The sequence below is a fragment of the Fukomys damarensis genome, unplaced genomic scaffold, assembly GCF_012274545.1.
Source record: "Fukomys damarensis isolate Sample0158 unplaced genomic scaffold, DMR_v1.0_HiC HiC_scaffold_38, whole genome shotgun sequence".
NCBI lineage: Eukaryota > Metazoa > Chordata > Mammalia > Rodentia > Bathyergidae > Fukomys > Fukomys damarensis.
The window spans coordinates 36,055,946-36,062,537 of record NW_022900950.1 but is presented as its reverse complement, the minus strand read 5'-3'; the positions used below and the strand labels follow the sequence as shown (position 1 = coordinate 36,062,537).

General features: G+C 39.8%; 1 protein-coding gene across 6 annotated transcripts in view; it reads right to left on the bottom strand.

Moving 5' to 3' along the window:
- Positions 1-6,592, bottom strand: part of Brca2 (BRCA2 DNA repair associated) — a 70,261-nt gene that overhangs the window by 6,725 nt on the left and 56,944 nt on the right. The window lies entirely within an intron of this gene.

Genomic DNA, 6,592 nt, shown 5'->3' with positions numbered 1-6,592 from the left:
ATGTGTATTTTTGGTACCGGGGATTGTTCTTGGGTCCTTGTGCTTGTGAGGCAGGCAACGGAACAACTGAGCTGAATTCCTGGCTCTCATTTCTTTAATTACAAAGCATCTTGCACAAATGGTAACAACTAGAAGAGTTTTAAAAAAATTTAACACCTTTGAAATGTCGACACTAAATAAAGTTTCATGAAAATACAAGGATAAGAAGCAAAGTATCTGTAGTTTTATAAACTGGGCTACTCTGAATGTGTTGAGTTCTCTGTATCTTTTCCAGTTCCTTTCAGAAAACCTCACTGAAAAGTCAACGCCCTTAATAGTGTATAACAGCACCATCGCAGACCCCACCTGGTGTAGATGCCAGGTGTAGGTGCAGATGCACGCAGGACCAAGGTGAGCTTGCTCTCAAAGTAGCAGTGTTGTCTTGCCTAAGTAAGCACACTTCCTGAGAGGAGGGGACTACCCAGTGACAGGCCTCCAGCCTTCAGGTCCCCACAAGACAGGATGACCCTTTCTTCTCCCTCTTTCAAACCCGATGCCTTCATTCCCTCACAGTGTTGCTCCTGAGGGTACTTGCCAGTCAATCTCCTGTGTGAAAGCTAAGTCTACTTCCCAGGCACCCAACTTGAGAAATGTCAGTTCATTCTATATCACAACATTTCTGTAATGTGATAATAATATACTAGATTGAAAATATGGTTAAGTCCCTGCCGGGCGTGGTGGTGCATGCCAGCACTCAGGAAACTCAGGCAGGAGGATCGCTGTGAATTCGAGACCAGCATGGGCTACGTAGTGATTTTCAGGTCATTCTCAACTACACAGTGAGACCCTGTCTCCAAAAAAACAAAACAAAACAAAACCAACAAAAACTACAAAAAAAAGAAAATATGGTTAAGTCCTCATTTCATTACCAACTCTCCAAATGTTCCATTTGGTTTTGTTTTGGCAGAATGAAGTCTAAGAAAGAACCTATGAATACAAGTCTAAATCTGTTTACAGAGCTATGACCTGGGCAGGAGCGATCAACTCTCTGAGCCATGCTTTCCTCATCTTTAAAATGTGATGACGATGACAATGGCAAATTAACAGCATTCCCTCGAGGAGTGCGGGAGATATCCTACACTGGAGGTTCCTAACACTTTCTGCCCCACTCTAAGACATGGAGACAGAAAGAAATTAAGTCTCTGTCCTCCAAGAGATCACTGTCTTATTGGTGTTAGGGAAGGAAGATTGAGAAATAAAGAGGCAGAACTGTGAATTGTGTGGTGAGGGCTGAAATAGTCAAACATAAACTGCAACAGAGGCTGCAGGAAGTAAGCTCTAACCAGGCGGTTATCTGGTTTAAGATGAATAGAGTGGGAAAAATACTTCACAAGAGAGAGAACAAAAAGGCATTCTAAGCAAACTAGTTTAAATGTAGAAAGTGTAAAAATGTCGTACTGTATCAGGATTATAAAATTGTGCATTTCAGCTGAGGTATGTGGGGTGATGGTTTAAGGAAGAGAGGAAGTTGAAAAGTTTTTTAGGAATATGAAAGAGTGGGTTTCATTTTCGAAGGCACAGAGAACCACTGAAGATGTTAAATTGAGAAGCATCACGATTAGACCTGGGTGACTCTGGTGTAAAGTGAAACTTTGAAACTTCCTAATATAATTTCTTTTCTCTAACATGTAACATCAAGTTAGATTTTTTTTAAAAGGAAGTAAAAATCTGCAAATGATCTAGTATCTAAATTAGTACATAGAGTTACTCACTCACCTGGGGAAAATGAGACAATATCCTCTGGGGATATGGAATGTACAAGGGACAGAAACTGAGATATCCAGCCCCACAGTGCAAACGAAGAAAAAAGGCAGCTATTTCTGAAGTAAGCACAACAAGAGCCAAGAGTTACACCAGGTTCTGGCAGGTCTCCTCACCTTTTCTTCTCCCATACCCCTTGCTTCATCGCCACTATCTGCTTTGGGACCATCGGAGCTAATCTTGAGTGAGTCTCCACAAAATCCCAGGCTCTAGCTCATTCATGCTCTCTTGAGATGCTGTCCAGGAAGCTGCCACATAGCCTTTTCTGATGACATCACCTATCTCCCTGATTCCAGGAACCCTTTCGCTGGCCCTCTGAACTCAGTGAGCCTCCACTACTCCAACCTTTACAGTAGCTGCTCTTTACCTGGCTCTCATCTGGTGGCACTGCCATCCCCACAGACCTCACACTATGACAGATGTCCTCCTTGCTCTTGGTGTTGCTCACTCGCCCTAAAAACATTCAACTTGGAATCCTTTGCTGTCTATCATTCACTACTTCTTGCTGCAGGCATCTATAGATCCCCGGGGCACTCACTTCATTTCCTGGAGATTTTTAACTCATCATCATTCACTGTTACTCTATAACTCCTTTGGTAATGTTTCTTGCTGATTTCAGTAACATGACAGGTAATTCTTCCCAAACCCTGGGCGCGAGGTTCTTTGTTTTCTTCCTGAATGATCAGGTTATTCTATTAGTAACCCAATGGACATACTCAAGACTTTATTTCCAATAATGTTAGCACCTTCAGAATCTGTAGTACTGTATCTTATTCTTCAACCACTTTGCAGCATGCTCCTTCTAGAGCTCTAATTCAAACACTCCTTCAGCACCATTTCCCACACTCAATTTTTCATACCCCCTGTTCATTTCTTCTCATTTCCCGGGTGTTTCTTCTTTGGTCTTTATCATGCTCAAAGCCCAAGATCAAGTATTAAATCCTTCCATTGCATTTATCAAATTCTTTGCCTTTCTTACTTGTATTATTCATTAAACTAAGCTACAATCCTACTTAAATACCATCTTCAGTGACTTCATGCACACACCATCACAAGTTATCAGAACTAGAAGAATATTACACAAACATTCATGAACATGAACCTCTGGTGGGCCTGTGAGTGCTCCTGGATCAGTCACTGGGCTACATTTTGGGATGATGACTCTATGCCTTTACTCTTTGGTCAAACCTACAGTAGTCTTTTCTCCATTCTGTGTTGTGGACTCTGCTTTGTGTTTCAGTGAGGGAATAGAAGCAAACACAAGTGTCTCTTTTACATCAACTCCTCTACTTGCATGTGTACCTAAATATGGCTTTCTGCATACCACATTCTCCTCAGTATTCCTCCTTTCTCTTTGATCATTCTTGTTTCTTGCATGGTTTCCTTAACATCTCCCCCTGCCTCTAAGCTTTATATTGTTTGAATTAGGCTTTGGCTCTCTTCTCTACACTCATACTCAAAGTGACCTCATTCAGACCATGACTTCAAATATCACCCATGTTGATGACTTTTGAGTTTATATCTTTAGCCTAGACCATTCCCCGAACAAAGTCCTACAATCATCAAGTTGACACCTTGACTTAGATGCCTAATAAGCACCTAAAACTGAGCTCCTGAGTTTCTCTTCAAATCTGCTTTTTTGGTAGTCTTTCCTTCTCAGCAAATGGTATCTCCACTTTTCCAGATGCTCAGACCATCCTGCACTGTCCTACCTTAAAAACAGAACTAGAATCAGACTATTTCTTGCCATGTCTGTTGCTTTTGTCTGGTTCCTCATCATCTCTTGCATAATTTCTTGTAATATACTTCAAATGGTTTCCTACTTTGCACCTTCACCTTTCCTGCACACTTTTCTCACCATAGTAGTCTAAGTGATCCTGCAGAAATGGATAAAACCCTATCCCTTGTCTATTTGAAACCTGTAACTCCTCAACACTCTTACAGTAAAATTAAAGTCTAACAAAGACCCGGTCCTTCACAGCCTCTCTTCTGGCTGGTACTGGCAGTAAGCACAATTCTGCTACATTGTAGCCTTTGTAATAGTCTGGATGTTATTCCCCAGATGCCACATCCTCTAATCCCTCAATTCCTTGAAATCACATAAAAATATAAAACTCTCACCATGAAATCTTTCCTGATCTCTTGGGTAAAATTATATTCTTTGCTCTTTCATCTGACATCACTTCCTCTTCCCTACTTAATTCTTTCTCTTAATGCTCACAAATAAAACAACATATGTTACTTTGGTTTGTAGTTCTACCCCTATGCCACAATGTTAGCTCCATGAGGACAGGGACTTTTGTCTGTTTTGTTCATTGCATGTGCACCTATGAGAATAGTGCCTGACACATAACAATTATTTAGTAAGTACTGACTGAATAAATGAATAAAAGCTATCCACTCCTTGTATCAACAATAAGATGTATGGAGGGAATCAAAACATGATCAAGATGAAATTTAATGGTATGGCAACAATGGTGCAGTAGAAGAAAAAAATCCTTGGAGCAGTAAAATGCAACTAACTAAACACATCAAGAAAAAGGAAAAAGGCTAGAGATGGAAAGGTATAGTTTGTAGTACACAGAGAGCAAGTGAGTGAGAGAGAAGCACATCAAAAGACAAAGAGCACAACCCGTAAGAAAATAAATCAATAGAAAATTTCTAAATTCTTCAGAAATGATTCAAGCTATTGAACTTAATAACAGTACAGATAATAAAAGTTTGAATATGAGATGATAAATAGCTTTGCAAAAATGAAATAAAGGATATTACAGGACCAAAGAAACACATCAGCACATCTTCACAACAGGATAGATACATGAAATTTAACAAGGAATAAGACATATGCAGTACACTGCAGAAAATAAAATTAAGGACATAAAGGCTGGATATAATTCTAGCGAATGAAGATGGAAGAAAGAAACAGAAGCCATCAGATAAAGGCAAAAATAAAACTAATCTAACCTAAGGCTAACTGGTATTCTTGAAGGAGGATCCTAATAAATGGAGTAGCAGATTTGCTAAAAGATATACATTTCCCAGGAATATAGAAAACACTGAAGCTGCAGATTAAAATAACATATATATTATTAATACATAGCTTCATTCTGACTTCAAAGGATAAATCTTTAGGCATTCCCTACATAAAAAGAAAATCACCTAAATGGGGAAAAATCAGGAGAGTCCCAGACTATCCCTTACTAGAACAACAATTTCTATAAAGTTCTAAGGAAATGGAAAAAGTATGACCAGATAATATTATACAGGCTGAATATCCTATATCCACAATGCTTCAGACCAGAAGTGTTTTGGACATTCAAATATCTGCATATACATAATGAGACAGCTCATGGAAGGGATCCAAGTCTAAACACAAATTCACTGCATTTCATACTCATTTTACTCACGTATACTTACGGTAACTTAATACCGTATTTGGGGGTGGGGTACCGGGATTGAACTCAGGACCTTGCAATTTCGAGGCAGGCGGCAGAACCACTGAACTAAATCCCTGGCTTAATACTGTATTTTTTAATGTGGTCACATTTTGTTGTTGCTTTTTTTTGGTACTGGGAATCAAACTCGGATCCTTGTGCTTGCGAGGCAGGCAATGAAACCACTGAGCTAAATCCCCAGCACTATGTGGTCACATTTTAACTGCAACTGTCACATGAATGAGGTACAGAAAAATTTTCTATTGGGAAAGTCATGTCAACAACCATAAGGTTTCAGATTTTGGATCATTTTGTACTTTTGTTTTTTGGATTAGGGATGTTCAATTGTATTCTGCCCAATACAGTCTCAGAATTAAGGCAACCAGGTACTCAGTTCAAACCTGTGATGATCCCATGGAACATGGTACAGTTGAAGCCTTCTCAGAAAAAAAGATTAACATAAACATTAGTCAAAGAACTGAGGAAAGAAGAACCATTAACAAGGAAGTTAGTAAACAGGAAATCCACCAAATATTTAAGTCCTTAGCCTGTACCATGAACTATTTTAAGAGCTGGGAATATGGCAATAATGAAGTCCCTGCCCTTATAGAGCTTACTTTTTTGGAAAAGAGAAAACAGGTATTGTCAGACACTGAGAGATGAGGAGTGCTATGGAGAAAAATGGAGCAGGGTAAAAGGGAAGAGGACATTGGGGAGTGGAGGAGGCACTGCTCCTTTAGGAAGGGTGGCCAGGAAAAAGGAAGCCTCTTACAAAGCTACATTTGGCAAGAGTCTTGAAGGTACCAAAACAGCCATTTGCAAGTCTGGCTGTGGGAAAGATCACAGTGCACACAGGCTCCAAGATGTGACGGCAATGATGGTGTCACAATGGCTGAAGTGGAATGGGAGAGCTGGGAGGTGAAGCTGAGGTCCCTAGGATACAATAAATAATCAAGAAATGGAAGGCTCTGTGCCTAAGGGGGATTAGAGCTGGACCCTGATACACATGCAGTGTTTAGGGAGACAAGAGAGTATAGTTTTAGAGATAAAATGTATGGAAAGAGGAATATGGCATGGCACCTTTAAGAAGAGATGAACTGTACTAACGAGAGGTTGTAGTAAGAGGTGAGCATGCTGGAGGTTTGAATGTTAATTTACTGAAATTATAACTATTTGACAGTAATTGCTACTGTGCTGCAAACATTTTTAAAAATTAAGAAACATGGAATGGGATGTAACTTGTTACCCTGAAATAATGTAAAATTGCTTGTAAGAATCAGAGGGCTAGGAATTTAGCTCAGTGGTTCTGGCACCTGCCTTGCAAGCACAAGGACCCAAGTTTGATGGCCGGTACCAAA